This window comes from Diceros bicornis, chromosome 7, assembly GCF_020826845.1.
Source record: "Diceros bicornis minor isolate mBicDic1 chromosome 7, mDicBic1.mat.cur, whole genome shotgun sequence".
NCBI classification, from domain to species: Eukaryota; Metazoa; Chordata; class Mammalia; order Perissodactyla; family Rhinocerotidae; genus Diceros; species Diceros bicornis.
Window position 1 is genome coordinate 63,016,070 of NC_080746.1, and position 20,923 is coordinate 63,036,992.

The 20,923-nt window shown below is 39.6% G+C and overlaps 1 pseudogene; it reads left to right on the top strand.

The window, feature by feature from the left end:
• Positions 1-4,898: 4,898 nt before the first annotated feature.
• LOC131409093 (tripartite motif-containing protein 5-like) overlaps positions 4,899-20,923 on the top strand; it is a 35,244-nt pseudogene continuing 19,219 nt past the window's right edge.

The following is a 20,923-nucleotide window of genomic DNA, read 5'->3' on the forward strand; positions in this document are numbered from 1 at the left end:
TGGATCTCTTTGTGAAGATCAGGTCCCTGGTTTGGTGAATGAATCCTGACCACATCTGCCCCTGGCTTGCCATCACTCCTCTTTAAGGAATCAGGACTTCTCCATTGGTGTCTGAAGGTGAGTTGAGTAGTTTATAGAAAGCAGAGTTTGGAAGACTTCAGAGGAAAAAACTCAGTTTTCTTGAGTGAGCTTAATTTGTCTTCAGGAAGCTATTCTGAAGGCAGTAACACGTGCAACCTGCAGGCTCCCTGCTCAACGTGCTGACTGAAGCACCATCTCGGATAGCAGTGGACTTAAAAGAAAAGAGATTTGATGAAGTGAAAGGCTCTGTTTGTTTCACGGAGGGACTGTTATTTCTCTAAACTGAATTTACCCAGATCTCCTACCCATTCTATAATTTGGAACTGTACCTTGCTGAGGACTGCCAGACTCTTCGATTTCTCAGATAGAAAGTCCCTTCCCCTAAACAACAGGAGCAAAGGCACAGGGATCTTTGAATTCTAATAGTTTAATGTCTATCAGTGTAACAATCTAGTATTTCTGCACGTCTCTACAGATAAATTCTCATAACGTTGGCCTATCTGTGCTTAGGAGCCTTGATATTGTGATGACTGGCAAGCTCTAGAGCCTTTGTCTACTCACTTGTCCAGACACTGGGAATTGCTGCAGGTCCTTAAAAAAGCACTAACCTTGCTCATCCATTTCCTTGGGCCATATCTGCCACCCAGAAACAGAACTCAGCTGAAAGATTGGGAGCAAGAGGAGCATGTAGGAAGAATTTCCAGAATTGATATCTCTTCTACCTTTAATACAAAATGAGTTACTTGATTGGTGTTAATGATATAAACAGATGTCAGAAGAAGTAGTATGATACCAAGATCCTGAGACCCATGAGGGAAGGAAGTTAGAGTAGAGGAGTCTCTGTGTTTATTCTCCCTTCCTATAGCAGGTACAGCTGCACCAACCTTACTCAGGCATATGGAAGACACCAGTTAAATCACCTTTCACCCTGACTTCCCCTCATGTGAAATACTTTTACTTTGTCACAGTTGACTTTGGAGATTAACACCTCTGCTATATATTCTTGTCCCCTCTCAGTTGTAAGTCAGTGTTAGGCACCTGTCTTCTGAACTCATACAGTATACCTCTGTCATGCCGGTTATCACAGGAATTTAGAATTGATTTGCTACTTTTCTGCTTCAGTTTTTAATTTGCTAGGACTATAACGAGTTTATAATAAATAGTGTTAGATGACTACTTGGCAAGTAAAACGTAGCACAATTTCATTTTCCATTCTATTCAGGAAAAGTGACTCTTTCCCTTTAACATCAGTAATTCGTGGCTTCCTCATGCTTAAGGAAACAGTGTTACTCAACAGACAAGACAAGAAAGTTCTGTCCATAACCTTATTATTTGGACTTTTACATAGCTATTGCCTTTTAATGTCTGTTTTGTTTGTCTTTAACTGTCACCCCAGGATATTTTGAGTGTATTCTCCTGAACTCAGACGTCAGAAGACCAATGTGTAAGGTGCAATCACTTGATACCTATGGCAACCAACTGACTTGGGAGTTCTATCAGGCAGACACCACTCATGTTCCCATCTCTATCTCCCTCATTGCTGTGGAGCCCTTGGGTCACTGCTTAGGAAGAGGTGGGGTCATCCTCCATGTGAGAGGACTCTAGCTCCTCTGCACATTGCCCATTTTTGTCTATAGTGGCAGCAGTTGTTTTGACATTAGTTCCTTGTAGCCCCTCTGTGAAAATTAATTCTATAACCCAGTGGCAGAAAGCGTGCTGTGTTCCTCCCTGCTCTATAGGCTTTTCATGCTTCTCAGCATTAGTTCCGTCTTGAACGGATGAGAAATGTTTGGATTCCCCACTCCCATATTTGGATTACACTGTGAGTCAGAAACAGGAGTCGATACTGCCATATAATATATACCCTTGCTATACTGTCTTCCTCTGATCTCAATGTTCATCAGGGCCTGATCTGGGCCATAGTATCCGCAGCCCAGGGCTAAGCGCATATGACCGCTGGGCTCTTGTCAGTATCTGTACCAATAGCTCGATTACACTTTAGGTTTACCTTCAGCGTCATTCTTCATCAGGTTCCCTTCATGTATGATGAACACGACACAAATAGACACTTTTAGTAAGTCTAAATTTATCTCCATGGAGCCTTTATAGCTTTTCTTTCCCTTGTGCAGAGCAACGGGAAAACTTATTGTTTGTCTCATGCTGGAGATTTTTCTTTTACCATCAGACTTTGGCAACTATCAAGACATTAATATCTACTTAGATTAACATCTACATCCCTTTCTTTGTTTATTGTTTCATAGCACCATTTGCCTGGAGCACCTGACAGAGCGCCTGATCTAGACTGTGGTCACAGTGCAATATTAAGTCCAAATCAGAGAATAAGCATCACTATTTTACCACTCTGCTATACCACCTCTGACTAACCACTAGCAGCAGTTTGCAATCTGGATGGCCATTTCCATCCACATGACCTAATAAAGCATCAACTTTCAGATTCGCCTTGCTTACCAGGAGGATACAGGCAGGAGACACAGTATGCCAACATGGCTGCCTCAGGTGAGTTCTCAGTGATGGACCTTACAGTGGTACAGGAAATACTTTATCCCCGTCATCACATCTCTTTAAGAAGCCAAGATAGGTGGATGTGTGTGAAACTACCATAGGTGAGATAAGCCTAGTGTTACAAAGAAATGATACCTTGCAAAACCCAAAAGCACAGATTCCAGGGACCTAAATCAGACACATTTTGGTTAAAAAAGTCACATTCCTCTAATGCAAAATGAGGTCTGTTCTTACCAACCAGCATTTTAAGGTCTATATAAAGTCTTCCCAGTTTAAATGCACTTTACACATCAGGCCATTTTTACTATCAAAGCAGCTGAATTTCCACTTTATTGTAACCCAGTAGGTTTCCCAGAGAGAAAAACAAAATTCTTACTAGGAGAAGAAAAAGCCAGCATTGTCTTTATAGGAAGAAAGAACTCAGCTCTGATGTTAAGCCTTTGTACTCACATATCCAATATAACACCAGTCCTATCCTTCTACCTCATCTTGTCTCTCACTCTCCTCTGCTGCTTTCAATTTCCTTCATCACCATGTCTCTCAAGCTATCATCATATCTCTTCTGAGCAACTCTGCATTCATCTTATCTGATCTTCCCAATTCCATTCTGGATCCATCTAACATTTCACAGCCCAAAGGCAGGGCAAAATATGTCCTCACTCTTCTCTGATGGAAAAACATTGATAATTTCCCCTTGCTCTTGGAAAAGAGTCCCTAAATGCTACATAATTTGGGAAGTGTCATATTTTATGGTCACTGCAGGCTCATGAGATACCAAAGTCCCTGCAGTTTTCTGCACACCAGACACACTTGTATTTTAAAATCATATAAGATCATATGTCTTCCTTGAACAGGTCATTTCTTCCACCTAACACTTTTTGTCCTTCTCTCTCATCCCATATAACCTTAATCTTCTTCAGTTTTCAGCTCAACTCTTATGTTTTCAAGTTGGAATTCTTGGATAACCCTCTATTTCCCCCCATTATTTGATTTCCCAACAACATGGACATCTCTCTAGTAGTGTTTTTCACATCTACTACTTTGTACAAATAAGGCTGACTATTTAATATACTGTTATATTCCAGGTCAATGTCAAGATCATGCCGGTTTAAATTTTCCATTTACAGTCCTCTTTGTGTCTTTGGATATGAGTCCAATTGCCAGCATAATTCATCATCAGTGATAATTTGTGGAATGTTTTTCCTTAATATTTTGAGACTTCTTTCTCAAGACTGACATTCATTTCATCTGTGTTTCTCTTTTCCCAGGTATCTGACATGTGTGATCCTCTGAGTATATCCATACCATCTCCCTCTCTACCATCCACATACATACACATCCTTAGGCTCCTATGAATGTCCTTGGCGTATTTCCAGGCCAAGTTGAAATCTCACCATTTACAAACACAAGACTCCCCAGAACCCCTTAGCTGGTCTGGATCTCTTCATTTCCACATGCCCCATCGCTCTGGTTATTAATTGAGTCCTTGACTTTTTCTCTGTTTTTCTGTGAATAACTTTGTAAGGGACGAGGAGAAAGACCTTTGAAGGACCCCAAACATATTAGGTTCATCTCTGCTTAGTGTATTGAAGATAAATGATCTTTGTAAGTCACTTGCTATCTCTATTAACACAGAGTTTGTTTTTACCATGTTGTCATATATTATGTCGTGATAACAAGACAAATTATTGCAAATATATAGCAAGTGATGACAAATGTTACACTTTAAATGTGTTAGAATGGGTCTTTCTGATAAGAGAACACATAAGGAGGGAGTCAACTGGATATAAGAGTGAGTCATACTGATATCATGGCAGCATAACATGCTGAGAGAAGAGTAGGTATAAAACCTCAGAAGCATAAGGGGTTTGGTGCTATTAACATTGAGGATGTGCTTTTGGCATGGGAAAGAACATGCAATAGATTGTGGATCACACAAGGATCTTGGCAGAAAAGACCTCAGGTCATCCCTTCATTCAGTGAAAGTAAAGGAAAATATCAATCATTGCACGGATAAGGATGGAATTTCTCATATGACATGAACTGGGAGTAAAGTGTTTGAAATTACTACGAAAAACCCTTTTTACCAGGTCATCAAGATTCTTTGTTTTACCAGCTTTTCTTTTTTGTCCTTCAGTATGTTGGTCTTGGTTTGTCATTGATTTCTACAAAATTAGGATCATTTTATTCCTACCTTTTTTATTCTGTCCCCTTCTACCATTTCAATCATGTAGGGATCTGTGAACAAGAGGAGCCTCAGAAGTCAGGACAGGTAGGACACGGGGGCAGCTGCGATGGCTTCAGGAATCCTGGTGGACATAAAGGAGGAGGTGACATGCCCCATCTGCCTGGAGCTTCTGACAGAACCCCTGAGTCTAGACTGTGGCCACAGCTTCTGCAAAGCCTGCATCACCGCAAACAACAAAAGGTCCAAGATTAGCCAAGAAGGAAAGCGCTACTGCCCTGTGTGCCAAATTGGTTACCAGCCTGACAACCTGCGGCCTAATCGGCACGTGGCCAACATAGTGGAGAGGCTCAGGGACCAGAAGTTGAGCTCAGAGAAGCAAAAGAGAGATCTCTGTGTGCGCCATGACAAGAAACTCCTGCTCTTCTGTAGGGAGGATGGGAAAGTCATTTGCTTGCTTTGTGAGAGAGCTCAGGAGCACCGTGGTGACTACACATTCCTCATAGAGGAGGTTGCCCAGGAATATCAGGTAAGAGACCAGGAGGGAGGCAAGACAGAGCAGAATGTGGTACCTAATGGGAAAACTCCACTATGCCTGTACCATACTCCTGAGGTTTGTAATATCTTTTATTCTTTTGCTCACCTTCTGAAGCCTGAAGGCCATTTCTTTACATTTCACCCAATTACAAAAAGGTAAACTTACATACAGATTCTTATCCAGACGTGAATATTTTTGTATCTTGTGCTACTAGGTGGAGATTTGGTTTATTTACATTTTTTACAGTTCTTCAGTCAGTTTTTGGTAGTATATGTCTTTGTAGGAATTTGTCCATTTTGTCTAAGTTGTCTGATTTTTAGATGTAAAGCTAATCATAATAATCCCTTATAAATTCTTTAATTTCTACGTCACTCACAGTAATGTCTCCTCTTTTATTCTTGGTTTTGGTGATTTTTTTTTCTCTCTCTCTGTGTTTTTTTTTTTGGGGGGGTGTCTATTTAGTTATGATTGGTCAAATTTGTTGATTTTTCCAATAAAAACCCTTAGTTTCATTGATTTTACTATTTTATAACCTTTCTATATCATTTATTTCTGACTCTCCTTTATCTTACTTTATGTGTGTGTGTATATGCACATGGGCAAATGTCTCTGTGTGTGTGTGTGTGTGAATTGGATTAAATTTGTCGTTCCTTTTCTAATTTCACAAAGTGGAAACTTAGATCACTGATTTGAGACCATCTTTTCTGATATAGTTTTTAATGGTATAAATCCATTGCTTTAGCTATATTCCATACAGTTTGGTTACTTAGTTTTTATTATCATTTAGTTCAAGTTATTTTCAAATTTCTATTGTGGTTTTTGTTAACTCTAGCAATATTGAAAGTGTATTGTTTAATTCAAAAGTACTTGGTGATGTCCTACTTTTGCTGTATATTTCAAATTTTTTCTATATGAATTTGAAAAGAATTTTTATTCTGTATTCATTGGGTGAAATGGTCTATAGATATCAGTTAGCTTAAGTTGGTTGATAGTATTGTCTATGTCTTCTATATCCTTGATAGTTTTCACTCAAGCTGTCATTCAATTATTGAGAGTGAGTTATTTAAATTTCCAGGTATTATTATTGAGTTGCTTATTTTTCCTTTTAATCTTGCTTTGTGTATTTTTAAGCTTAGTTGTTAGATACATATACGTTTATCATTGTTATATCTTCACAGCATACTGAACCTTTTGTCATTATGAAATTTCCCTCTCATTCTCTCATTACATGTATTGTCTTAAATTCTATTTTGTCTAATATTAATACTGACACTTGATCAATCTCATCATTACTGCTTGTATATTTCTATATATTGACTTTTGCCCTATTTGTGTCATTGAATCCAAAAATATGTCCCTTCTAGATAGCAATAATTGAATCTTACTTTTTATCTAACCCAGAAATCTCTATCTTTTAATTAGGGTATTAATACAATGATATTTATTGCAATTATTGATATGTCTGTATTTAAATTTACCATTTTGCTATTGGCATCTATATGTCTCTTATAGTTTTTATTCTCTTCTTTCTCCTTAAGAAACTTCTTTTGTATTAAATACTTATAATATAAAATTTTAACTTTTCCTCTTATCTAACTGTATCTTTTTAAGTTCTTTTCCTAGTGGTTGCTCTAGTGATTATGATATAAATCTTATCCTATCACAATCTTCTTCAGATTATTCTAACTTAATTCCAGTAAAATATAGTAATTTGCCTCCAACACTGCTTCATTTCCTTCCAACAATAGCACAGTGATGTTTTCAATATGGGCTCCTTCGCCAATGCAGGCCAATGTCATACAGCCCTCAAAATTTTTGGGAAGAAATTTTCTCTCTTCTTCTGGATTTTATTTCAGGAGATTCATGTTTCCGTCATGAACTGAGAGTAAGTAAATGTAGAGGGAATAAATAGAATTTGGAAAAAGACATAGACCAGATTCTGAGAACCAGGTCGAGCTTCAAAACTAAGCTGTGACTAAAGCTATAATTGCCCCCAACACCCATCTCTCTACTTAATCTAGTTTTATTTGGTTTTTGTCATATACAAAAAAAAAAGCCCTAATACAGAAAGCAAAACCATTTTTTTAGCATGTGTAGACCCAAATGTTGGCCTAGTTTTTGGTGACATAGAGGAAGTAAGTCTGAGGTAAAGCAGACCAAATGTATTGGTACCTATCTGCTCAAACAAATAAAGCAATATCTGTGATGATAAAGAAGATCAAATGGCTAAAAACTGTTATGAATGTGGACTAAACTGGGTTGGTAGAGACTGAAGAGGAGGATAAATTTTGTAGTTTTTAGGACAGTGACCAAGTGGATATTGGTAATATGGACAATGGAGTATTATAGAAGAGACAATTTTGTTGGTGAATAGTAAGTTACCTAGTAGACATCCTATGTTACCGGTTCCTGTGGCTTCTTTACTACTGAATATATTAACTTGCATGTAAGACACAAAACTGAGTAAAAATAAAGAGTTGGAAATAACTGCACGTATGTGTGTGTTGAATTTAAGAGAGGAAATGAGGTCACTCATAGATAGTATATAAAATGAGAAGAGAGAGACTTGAGAAATGCCTACATTAATACATTTGTTTGCTTGTAACCACAGCAAAAGGCATGTAACCTTCTTGAGGAATATTATGATTATTTACTCATCTTTGATTCTCCAAAACCTAGCATAATACTTGGCAAATAGCATGTCAATTTACGTTTCTGTTGAATAAATGAAAGAACCATGAGTCATTCAAATCATCTCATAGGGAGACTTATGCATTTGGGGAAAAATTTATGGACCTCCTGTTTTCCTCATAAATATGTTTCATCTCCAGATACTGGAAGCCTTATGCTGTACTTCCACTTGGATGAAAGCTGTTTCTACCTTTAGGAAGAAAGCTGTTTCTACCTTTAGGAAACCTGACAACATCACATGAGTCTTCTCAAATGATTGGCCTGGGTCTTTCTTTACTTTTTGGCTCTGATGTTGCTATCATCTCTATTCCCACTACATCAGTTGGTGGTGGCGACATGATGAAGGTTCGCAAGTGAGAGGGCATATTATTTGTGTCTGTGTGTGTGTAAGGAAGATCAGCCCTGAGCTAACATCCGTGCTAGTCCTCCTCTTTTTGCTGAGGAAGATGGGCTCTGAGCTAACATCTATTGCCAATCCTCCTCCCTTTTGTTCCCCAAAGCCCCAGTAGATAGTTGTATGTCATAGTTGCACATCCTTCTAGTTGCTGTTTGTGGGATGCAGCCTCAGCATGGCTGGAGAAGCCTGCGTCAGTGCGCGCCCAGGATCCGAACCCCGGGCCGCCAGTAGCGGAGTGCGCGCACTCAACCGCTAAGCCACGGGGCCGGCCCCCATATTATTTTTTTGACGCATGTTTTCTCTTTTCTCCGTAGGATATGAATGGCATCATGGAAAGGTAGGTGAGGGAAATCAGAAATGATCCTTTCGCTCTGAAGAGAGGTTTAAAGCCATTAGAATTATCTGGTGATCCATTAGAATAAAACATTGCTCAGGGTAGAAAATTTTGGGTGTTGATTTACTTAAATTTTTGTTCATAAATCATGGTTTGAGTGTTCTATCATTTTCCAGAATGGAACAGATACCATGGTAGGGGTTTGGTCAGGGGAAGGCGCAGAGATAGGGTCAGTAGCAGTGTTAGGAATAAGGCATTCCGGTGTCAGATTGCTGTGATTTCATAAATTTTATTCACTCTGCATGCCTGTGTCTAACTCAAGTTCCCATGTTTCATAGGTGTTTGACTTACTGTGGGAAGGGTGTGACTTTTTTATCTGCCAAAAACCCAGAATTGGAGACAACTCCTTTATGTTTACATTTCTGACCAGGAAATAGAGGAGACCAGGTCCTTCTATATGGTTCTGGTTAGATTTCCAAAACCAAACTTGAATCTCAAGGAATATTTTGGCCCTGGTGCAAACAATTGATTCGCATTGGTCATGTACTTTAGAAGCCAGAATGGAAAGGCAGCATCCTTGTGTTTCTATTTGCACCTCTACCTGGCAGCGTCATGCTCTTTCCTAACACATGAAATTCAGACTGTTATTATTTTGGTGATCATAATTTCTTCTTTTCCAAATGTTTGTAATTATTCCCAGAGAACCTGAAATCTCAGATGTTATTCTGAGGGTCTCCCTACTGGAGAGCAGATTTTGAAGATCTTGGTCTCTCCAGACAGTATTCACACACTTGATATGACTCAAACACCCAGGAACTGTTTTCTGCAACTTCGCTTTCAATCATCTTCCCAGTGTCCCACATCCCTGTAGTGACTTAACCACACTTTTTTTTTAACCACACTTTTTTTTTTAAGTAGCAAAGTTTTATTTTGTTTTATTAAATCTATTAATTCATGTAATTCCATATGATTTCTAGGAGGTAGAAAGGGAAAGTTAATGATTTCATATTGGAAGGAAGAAACTGTGCTTCTAAGAGATCAAGATCATCCCAAAGTCACACAGAGGGTAAACGGGAAGGTGGACCTGAACACATTTCCTCTGGCTCCAAGGTCAGCATTCTACTCTTTCCTGTCATATACTCTCCAGAGAAGAGAGTTCAAGTGAATCAATGGGATGAAAAGATAGGAAGTCTTTGGTTTTGGAGGGCCACAAAAGCAGAGGTGTGGCAGTCAATTTTTGTCATCCCTAGGAGTGAGACCCTGACTCTGAAGAAGCCAAAAACTTTTCCTGTGGAACAAAGGAAAGTGTCCCGAGCTTCTGATCTGATAGGGAAACTGTAAGTGTTTAAAGGTGAGGAGAGTCAGGGGAAGAGTGTGGGTATTAGATTCTTGTAGTATCAGGGCAAAATGGGGGGGTGGATGTTGTTTCTAGACAAGAATAAAAGATAGCAGGTAACCTGACAAGAAGAGAGAGATCCTGTGAGTAAGATGATCAGATGGAAGGTGGAAAGCCCAGGTGTCTGCTTTGTCCTCTCATTTGCCAGTTCATAGCCTCACAGGGCTCCCCGCCCCTGTCCCCACTCTAGAGAGAAAATAGGTATCAGTGTTTACTCCTTTGCTTCTAACATCATTGCAACTTTTGTCATTTCAGAGCTGACAGAGGTCCAATGCTACTGGGGTAAGAAGAAATTACAGGGTCTTCAAATCTCCATGTTCTGATCCCTTTTCAGAAGTTGTAGCTATTACTAGATCCCATGATCTTAGCTTCATGTGTTCCTCCCCAAATCTGCATACATAAAACCGTTCTTAAGTGTCCTACTCATCTCTGACCCATCAACACGAGTTCCTCTCTGTCAACTCCCAATATTCCTCCTCACAATGTCACAAGACACACCCATTCTATATCCCTCATCTGACCCTGTAATTTTTCCTACTGTTGACGTGATGCTGAATCCAGTCTATACCATTTCGAATATTGTTGTATCTGTGGATCAGAGACAAGCGAGAATTGTGCACCCTTTTACGTTTAGGAATATATATCCATGTGATTTTTCTGCTTTTGATATCTTGGGCCACCAGTGTTTCTCCTCAGGTAAATATTATTGGTAAGTAGATGTGTCTGGTAAGATTGCCTGGATCCTGGGCATATACAGTAACAAAAGTAAATTCAATAGAAAACAGAGATCTGAGTGTGATTTTGAGCCAAATTTAAATCATCCAAATATTTGCTCCAAATACAGACCTCGATATGGCTACTGGGTTATAGGATTACAGAATGAATCCAAGTACAATGCCTTTGAAGACTCTCCTACTTCTGATCCCCCAGTCTTGACTCTTTCCATGGTTGTACCTCCCAGTCATGTTGGGGCTATCTTAGACTATGAAGCAGGCACTGTGTCATTTTTCAATGTCACAAATTATGGCTCACTCATCTACAAGTTCTCCAAATGTTGCTTTTCTCAGACTGTTTATCCATATTTCAATCCATGGATCTGTCCAGGCCACATCACTCTGTGCCCACCAAGCTCCTGAACATTCTTAATACCTCACACACTTCTGCTTTGTGCCCTTGTCCTGGGGCTCATCTTCTGCACTGGAGTTTATTTGTACAATTCTGACTGTCTCTTCCCTTTCCCCCTTCTTTTATTTAGAGTGTATTTGTGTTAGTCTGCTAGGGCTGCCATAACAAAGTACCACAGACTAGGTGACTTAAACAATAGCAATTTATTGTCTCACAGTTTTGGAGGCTAAAAGTCCAAAATCAAGGTGTCAGCGGAGTTGGTTCTTTCTGAGGGCTGTGAGGAAAGGATCTGTTCCTGGTTTCTTTCTTTGACTTGTAGATGGCTGTCTTCTCCCTATATTTCTTTATATCATCTTCTCATTATGCATGGCTCTATGTCTAAATTTTCCCTTTTTATAAGGACACCAGTCATACTGGAGTGGCGCCACCCTAATGACATCATTTTAACGTAATTACCTCTGTAAAGACCCAATCTCCAAATAAGGTCACATTCTGAAGTATTAAGGGATAAGATTACAACTTCTGAGTTTTGAATGAAGTCAACTCAACCTATAACAGTCCGTTACACTTCCTTACCATACAGCAAAAGTTTGAACCTTTTCTTCCTAATGTCTTGTTTTCATTGAGAGAATGAAATTTTTTTTGTCTTTGCAAGGAAAATACATCTAATCCCTCCTATAGAAAGAACAGTATTGCTGTAATTCCTCTGATATCTCTTTTCTTCCTCATTCCCTCTGCTGCTTAACAGAATTATCAAGAAAAACTTGTCTGCACTAGGACAGTGCATAAGAATCTGTCCCTAAATAGTGAATCCCTCAGAGTGTGTTGCTTAATCACTGGCAGCCCATATTTATCAGAGAGTTAAAATGAGAAATGCATAAGTTAAATATTTATCAAGATTAGATTTTTAGTGCTCAGAGTTTCTGAGGTCAAATCTTGTCTTTTCACTTATAAGCTATGCAACTTGGAATAAGTTACTTAGCATCTCTTGGTCTCCTTTTCTTAAAATAAAAATTTTTTTTAAAGATTATACTCATTTCCTAGGATCTCTTTGAGAAACTAAATTTTATTAACTGTAAGTAATAACTCATCTAAGAGTCTCATATGTAAGAATAAATATTTGTCATTATTACTGAAAAATTTAAAGCTATGTCAATACAGCAACAAACAGTTTTGTTTTGGTAGGATTATGCTTCAATAAAATGATAATTGGCTTTACTGAAGTCTCATTTTTTGGATCCCCAAACCCCACTGCAGACATTATGAGTTTTCATTATGCGTCCTGTAGACAAGGTTATGTCAAGGCTCATCTGTCCTTATGATGGACAGACTTTTGGTGTTCAGTTCTTTTCCTTGGGGTGAAACTTTTGGCTATACTGTGATATTTACTATCTTATGCACTTTTCTTCTTTAAAAAAAAAAATCATTTTCGAACTTGGGATGAAGCATATAACTAACTACGAAAGTAAGAACATAAAATGTTGTTAGAGAAGAGTTCATTATAAATTAGGGCAGGCTATGTATGCCAAAGTGCAAATTTTGAATCAAGATTTGCAGCACTGGAGGAGGCTTGGGTCTCTGGGCCAGGTGCAGCAGGGGAGTAGTGGGTGGCCTTGTCCTTGGGGGACATTCTAGAGGTGCAGAATCTGCTGGAGAGCAGGATGAATCTGAACTCCCTAACTGAGGTCAACAGCTGTACCTGTTTACACTGGGCATGCAAACACAATCATGGCCAGGTGGTCTCTTACTTGTTAAAATCAAGAGCTAAAAAAGAGATACTTACCACAAAATGCCAGTCCAATTAACATCAAGGAGAGAAATCAGGAAGATTATGGGAGTGGAAGATGATGATGATGACAACCTCCCCCAGGTGAAGGAGTCAGAATAGCCCTTTGTTTCCAGTTGTTTCGTCAACCTAGCCTCACTTTTTGTGTATACCACCCCAGCACAGGATGTAGCCCTGATGCAGAATTGGGACCTCTCCACAGCTCCTGCATCACTCCCTGCAGATGGCTCACCTCTATTGCATCCCTTGGGGAACCTCCCTTGCTAGGAGCCTTTCCACAGGACCACACCTCTTTGACACTGGTTCAGAACTAGGGTGTCTGCCTCCTCTGCAGTACTCAGAACACCAAAAAGCACAAAACTAGGTCCTATTTGTCAGCGACCAGTGTGTTCTCTCCCATCCAAGCCAGTAGTGTCTCTGGAGCCTCAAAATGGAATGTGTACAGTACTGGTGCCAGCATTCCATCATTATTCTTCATTGGAGTATTTCCATTTAATATGCAAGAGCTAGTATTCAAGGTGAGGATTCAGAACTCATCTCTTTGAGAAAATGATTTCATTGAAATTGAACTGGACCCATGGGAGATCACCTATGAAGAATTAGTCAGAGTGAGTTGCTGTGGGCTGAGTGTTAATCCAGATCAGGTGGAGAAGATCGGAAAGTTATCCAGTGCTCTGGTAAGAAAGGACAAAGATATTGCTCAACTCCAAGATTTCAAAGAGTTAGAACTGGTTCACACGAGAAGTGAAAATAATTTTCTGCTCAGAAATGCTGCACTCACACTGACTGAAAGGTCTTGCTACAACAAGAAAGCATTAAAACTGACTTACCAATGTGGCAGGAACTTTTATCACTGAGTGTTGTGACAGCATGTGTCATCTTAGAGCCAAAGACAAGCCACTGATCTAAGTGCCCTGGAGGGTCCCTGGTGCCACTGCGTAGCATACACTAACATTTCTCTGCCAAGGTAGGAAGCCCCCGACCCCAAGCAGTGGTGCCACACTTCCAAGACTCTTAGTGCGCAATAAAACTATTGCTTGAAGCTGTGAAGAGCTGAGAAGTGGTCTGGAGAGGGAGAAATTGATGGCTCTATATCTAGTGTGGTTTAAGCGACGAATGTAAGAGAGTTGTCTAAACAGAAGCTAAGAAAGAGAAGAGCCTATTTCTGGCCACTCCTGGTTTGAAGCCAGCTCTTGAAGAGCATCCCTGCTGTCTTAAGAAGGTTTTTCCCTCTAGTCCCTATAGGTTCCAAAGAAACATAACTTCCAAACTAGGCTAGTTTATTGGAACACCAGAATTGAGAGAGAATGTGCAGAAGATGTCAATGGAAGAGGATGTTGTGCTAAGACAATGGCCTCCTGCTGCTGCCTAAACACTGAGCTGAGGTTGAGGTGTTTTCAAGGCCAACTTCATAGAGTCACTCTGTTCAGTGACTTAATTGTATTCCACCAATGATTGATGGTGAGTTATTTCCCCTTCTACAGTGTTAGCACAGCAGAGTAAAGGTTACTTATTATCCCCTTCCTCTGAATTGTTTCAAAGAAGAAACCTCCCCTGTGTTTCAACCAATCGGAAGCTAGTTTATCTAGACTTACTAATCTTCTCTTCCTTTTCCTTTGAAAAAAGTTACAATTCATTGATACAATTGAGGCTAGTTCTATCCTGGAATAAATAAATTCAGTATTAATTCATGTCTAACTCACTGGGGTTAAAACTCTCCCAACCATCAGGATCAATTCAAGATTCTCAGAAGCAGTGCAGGCCCCTGGCTGGGAGGTATCTTGCAGAGGAGTAGCTCCATGGTGTTTCCTGGGTTTAGAAACAGGCTAGCAAGGGGCTGGCATCTCCAGTGAGAGATGGCTCAACATTGGTCTCTCTTCTTTATAAAGTACTCTGAGGTCAACTGACTCCTAAGTATGGAGTGGGATAAGACTGCAGAGTTGTTGGTAGGTGAGTTTAAAGTCCTAATCTATGCATCCAGAGAAATATTTTGATAGACTTTGTGTAATTTATAACAAGGATCATTTTTTAGCTCTGTTAACTGTGAATTACCCCTCCTCCTCAACTGCATTTTTAAAGCATGTGTTTACACTGCGTGTAAACATTCACTGAAGGTTTTTTCTTTGTGCATTGCTGACTGTTCAAACATAAAAAGTATTATTATAATGAAATACTAATTGACTGATAAATAAACAAGGTTTGCAGGACTTTAGAGAAGGATGAGTATCTTGGTCATGCTGGATGAAAATGAAAGTGTGTGGTTTGGGATCAATGTCTCTCTCTCTCTCTTTCTATACATATACAGATGTATACACACATACACACTCACATATATACATACAGGTAAATACACATGTAATCATTTGTATGAATATATGTGTATACATTAACATTAACTGGGTTAGTCTTTACAAACATTCTAAGAGAGAAAAATTTATATCAGGAGCTTAAAAGAGTTTAGAAACTGTTACAATTTTTCCCTATGGCCCTAATGTTAATGAGTGGGAGAGGCAGGATTAGTATCAGGCATGTGTTGCTCCAGCATCTGTGCGGTCTCCTCTGTACCACACCACAGAGAAGGCAGCAGCCTGACTCCCAAAGGTGTGAGGTAGAAGGGAGAGCCAGGATATGCTGACCTGCAGGAGAAGCCTGGTGCATATTAGGCAAAACCTAGGTGTCATGAAATGTAATTTGATATGCTCAATCCATGTAGCCATAAAGGTGACAAGAGTGGACATGAAAATGATAATATTATACTGAGCTACTTCGTGAACAGCATGCTATTGCAGATGACGTGAAGAAAATAGACCTCCCTTTAGTGTAGAGGGTGAACATTGTAATTGGATGGTTAAAAGGCTGGACTCTGAAAACAGACTAAATTTTGTATAATGATGATATAGCCACTTAGGGGCCCTTATCAAATTAACTAATTTCTATGAAATTCAATTTCTCAGTAATAAAATAAATACGAATAATAAAACTCACCTCATGGGGATATTGTGGGAATTAAATAATAGAATCTTTATAATAACTTCTGTTATTTTCTATCATATAAACACTGACCCAGACTGTTGCCTATTTATGTTTTTTCTTGGCTTATTTTCTGACTTGAAATAAATTATTTTAAGAAAGCACATGAATTCACTTTAAAAAAATTAACTTTGCTTTATTTCAAGAAATAAGATAATTTAAATAAAGAATCAGTCTTTAAAAATTTTTCTATACAATTATAAAATAAATATTACATTATTGTAGAAAATAACTGTATTCATCATCTAATAATTGTAATAGCCTCTTTAATCCAACTAACACTAGATAAAGATTATATTTATTTTCTATTGTTGTGTAACTAACTACCAGAAATTTAGTAGAAAGCTTATTTAGACTTAAAAGAGTATGCATATATTTGTCACAAATTCTGTGGACAGGAGTTGTTATTACCACACAAAACTGGGGTTCTCTGCCCAATGTTTATAAATAAGCCAATTAATAATGGCATCAGCCTTTATGGGGAGAAATCAACTTTTATTCAGAGACATCAATCTGCAGGGAGAGAGAGGGTGTGTGCCCTCAGATCTGTCTTCCTGATTCAGGATTTGGGGCAAAATTTAAGAGATTAGTGAGAACAGGCTGGCACATGGAAATGCTGGTGGGACAGGTTTTGACTGGTGGGCTTCGAACATTTATGGTAAGGTTTGAAACATTTATGACAGGGTTCTAAACATTTATTATGGGGTTCTAAACATTTTTGATGAGGTGGGGAAGGGATTTTAACACAGGATCTTCCTGAATGCGGGACCCTTGCTTCCTATAAGAGTCTGACTTTCAAGTTCTGGTCATGTCCTGGTCCTTGGGTTCCATGGCCAGGAGGATTTTTTGTTCCAAGGTCATTTCAGGTCACGCTTTCTTCTTTTACACATGCTCTGGCTATGTGACTTTGCAGTTTTTCTGAAAGACAATTCTTAATCACTTTGTTGATAAGAGAGGGGGTCATTTGAACTTGTCCTGAGAGCCTGTGGTTACAGAGTCTGGGAACAGCTTAGCTGGGTTCTCTCCTTTAGGGTCTCGCTGGGATGTGCTTGAAAGGGAACAGAGTTTGCTACCCCAAAATATGCCTCTTTGGGCGATTGATTATTTTAAGGAAACAAAAGACTCAGGAGGTTTTTCTCTTACCTCCCCCTTATCTGCCGAAAAAAATTTAGATAAATAGACCATAAGAGGAACAGAGCTATCACCAGAGATAACTACAAACAATATGGGCTAAATGTGGTGGGGGAGACTGGGTAGGACCTAGAGATCAGTGTCCTGACCATGTCCCATTGTGTCTGCATGGCAAGGCAAATATTTGTTTACCAAACATTTGCTTTTCTATCTCCATGTGAATTGCCATCATTCCCTTTGAAGTCCCAAACCAATCCCCAAAACATCTTCTTTTGTCTTTAGCTGAGGATAGCATTTAAGGTGGTGCCTTAGTCCATTTTATGGAGTTAGTCAGTTTTGCTGGGTTTCTCCCATGTATACTGGTTATTAAACTTGTGTTTTTCTCATTTTAATCTGTCTCATGTTAATTTATTTCTTAGACAAGCCAAGATCACCTGGAAAGGTAAATGAACATTTCTTCCTCTGTTATATACACAAAGTGCCAGCTGGGATACACATTAGAGTAGAGAAGCTTCTGGGTCCAAGCTATCCTAGGTTGTTGACAGAATTCAGTTCCTGGCACTTATAAGGCTGAGACACTCTTATAGACTGTCTTACAGACCCTCTTACGGCTCTTACAGAGTGACCAAAGTTCCTTGCTGTGTGGGCTTCTCCATAGGAAGCACACAATATGGCTGTGACTTCTTCAAGGCCAGTAGGAGAAAGAGAACTACTGCAGGGAGACAGTCTTACATAATGTAATATGACCACAGTAGTGACATCTCATCACCTGTGCCACATTCCATCAGTTACAAGGAATTCACAAATTCTGCCAGCTCTCAAAGGGAAGGGATTGTAGAAAGGAATGAATGCCAAGATTCATTGGGGGTATGTTCACCTCAGAGTGTTTTGGAGAAAGATAGGGAAGCTCTCCCATAGCCACTATTAAGGGCCCTCAGCCAAAGGGAATGGCCAGTGAGCTTCTGCCAGCAGAGTGAGTCTGTGCAGGTCTCTGGTCCTGATAAACACCCTGTAGTGCAGCCAGCTGTTGAAACTTTGGAAGGAGAAAAAAAGAGTTTAGAGCCCTTTGGAATCCATTTGTCCAGCAGCCTTAAAGAGACTTTAGAGTCTTAATTAGATTCCCTCTGGAGGTATTGGAGGTAGGAAATCTTGCCGAAACTTGTAAGTAAGAGTAGTACCATGTGGGCCCCTTACTGCAAAGCCCCTTCTTTAGGGGCTTTTGTTGCCCTGACAGCAGATGCTGCCATGATAACTGTCAGGAAAGCCTAAGAGAAGCCTAGACTCAATTCGAACTGGCCCAGTGCTGGCCCCAGAGGTCCCCACTGGGAAACAGTGTCTGCCTGGGCTACTGCTCCACCCAACTCTCCCTCCCTCTGCCCTATAAAACTTGTGTCCAAACCTTGAAGGGAAGCCCCTGTGACTCATTCAGGAACTGTTCCCCCTGCTACTCTCTGTGGTCTTAGGGGTCAATGGGAGGGCCCTGCCACTTTATCCAGAAATCTCAGGTTTCAGAAATAAACAAGACTAGGGTTTAAGGGGATGTCCCTGTGTCTCCAGGAAGGATCCGTAGCTCTTTGCCAAGGTTAGAGTTTAATGGCTAGATAGAAGAAAATGGCACTTCTTGGGCATTGCAGATGTCAGAGCACAGGTGTCTGTGATCCCCCAATTCCTGACAGCAAGATGAGGGGAAAGCAGATAATCCTCTCTGATTTGGGTTCTGAAGCCACCACAACTCTTAAAGAAAAAACTACTCAGGACACATGTTAAAAACGGAAGGAAAGAGAGACTTTATTATTCCAGGGGGCTACTAAAATGGAGTTTGGTGATAGGGGAGAGAGATCAGGATCAACATAAACATAATAAAGAAAAGTGGGGATTTATAGCCTAGGAGCAGGGTCAGAGGTTGGTGGATGGAAAATTACTAAGAGGTAGAATAATTCTTTGTTAAACTGACCTAACAGAATTTTTGCTGTAGGCAAGCAGGGTGATAAGATATTGGGGGCGGTCAGACCAGCCGAATATCTTCAAGGGTGCTAAGGCAATGACTCACTAAATTGAGTCAGCAGAATTTTTGTTGAAACTGGACAATGCAGAGACTAACACTAGAAGCCTAAAAGTCAGAGCCCAGTTGAGAAGAGAGTTCAAAGGCGCCTGAACAGAGTTTGGTCAAGGAGGGAAGTTTTGTCACCACTCAAACTGTTGCCCAAGATTGACATTATGTGAGTATCTTGAGGCCCCTATAAACCTCTATTATGTTGATCCCCATGGCTGAATGTGTTTTTGGTATTGAGAAATCATTCATGTATACCTTTGCTAGCATTGGTTCCAAGTCATGATGGTAATGCTACAGATACGAACATTTTAGTGGGGCATGTGGAGAACTATAAAATCCTGTCTCTTCCTTTACAAGGTATATAATGGTGAATAAATTCCAGGCTTCTTTTTCCTAAAATACAAATTGGGATTTAAAACTCTACCTAACTCTTAGATTGTTGTGCAAAACTAAGTGTCACTCAATGTAAAGCACCTATTTAAATATCCTGTACAATATAATAAATATTTTCTCTCTTGATTACCAAAAAATACAAGCTGTGTTAATGTCCTTTGCAACAGATTTGTGCCCTTCAGAGGAAGAATAATTGATTCTACTGAAGTTTCATTTCTCAAGTTCCCAGACTCTGCTGTGAAGACCATTCCATTTCCAGTTTTCTTCTATAGAACTTTTTATACCTAGGCTGTGACTGTTTCTAAGGCCGTTTATTGGGAATGGTTCAGAAAACTGCCAAGTATGAGTTTACAAAGTTATCCAGCAGAGGTAGCCATATGTGGGGACAGCTACTCTTATAAGAGACAGGCTTTTGATGTTCAGGTCTTTCCTTGTAGCAAAATACTTGAGTCTACACCATGTATAAAATCTTATGCATTTTTCTTTTTTTTCTTTTTTTAACAGTTTCAAATTCTGGATGAGAAATAACTTACCTAGGGCAGCACAGGTACAAATTTTCTTAGAGACGTATGTAATATAAACTAGGACAGCCTGTTGCCCTGAGCCCACATTAAGATATACAGAGGTAATAACTTGCCCCAGTGGAATGAAAAAAAAAGAATTTGGCCTGGGAATGGTATATACATACACACTCATACTTACACACACATGCATACACACAAGTAAATATATAATTATGTTTGTAAATACATATTCATAGGAGATCTTTATCCCAGTTAATCCTCAAAAATATCATATGAGGAAGGAATTCCAATCAGGCAGTAAAAGAATATATAAGCCTAAGAGATATTCCCCAGGGTCCCACAGCTAATGAGCGGAGGAGGCAGGATTAGAACTAGGTCTGGGTTTCTTCAGCACACCTGCCCTCTCTGCAGTACACCCCTTACGAATAGGTAGGCGCTAGATTCCCTAGGACGTGGGGTAGGAGGGAGAACCCAGGGGATGGTGATCTGCAGAAGGAGCTGGGAGCATCATGGGAAAATCTTGGGTGCCAGGAAATAGAGTTTGATATGCTCAACCCATGTAGGCATTAATGAAGCAGGAGCAGGTCATGGTAATGGCTAAAACCAAGTTGTGCTACTTCATCACCAGGGTGCTATTTCAGGTGACATAATGTAGAGGGTGAACACTGTGGACAGTTAATAGCCTGGACTTTGAAATCAGATAGAATTTCATTATCATATTGATGTTGCTAAGTTA